This window comes from Oratosquilla oratoria, chromosome 23 (genome assembly GCF_046742065.1).
Source record: "Oratosquilla oratoria isolate Oo_2021 chromosome 23, ASM4674206v1, whole genome shotgun sequence".
Lineage (NCBI taxonomy): Eukaryota > Metazoa > Arthropoda > Malacostraca > Stomatopoda > Squillidae > Oratosquilla > Oratosquilla oratoria.
Genome location: NC_134799.1, coordinates 33,530,025 through 33,530,423, shown reverse-complemented (window position 1 = coordinate 33,530,423; position 399 = coordinate 33,530,025).

Below are 399 nucleotides of genomic sequence, written 5' to 3'. Positions count from 1 at the left end.
TACAAATACGAGTACGTCTTTCCTAAATGTCCTCTTTAACCCTTAAAAATAGATAGATAAATGAATAGGTAATTAGACAGATAAATGGATAAATAAATGAATATATGAGTAAATCAGTGAACAAGCAAGTGAATTAATAAACATGCAAACAAAACAAAATTATAAAACTAAATCAAATAAAATAGAATAAAAAGTTCCATGTACCTACAACCTACAACTGCGGGCTCCCAACAAGAGTATGTGATCACAAATGGCCAGAATAGATTTAACACCACACCAAAGATCACCCCACCTAAAATATAAAAAGAAAAAAAATCTATAGAGGACGCCATAAGTTCGAAAGAAGTTAGAGACAGACAGACAGACAGACAGACAGGCAAACAGACAGACAAACAGAAA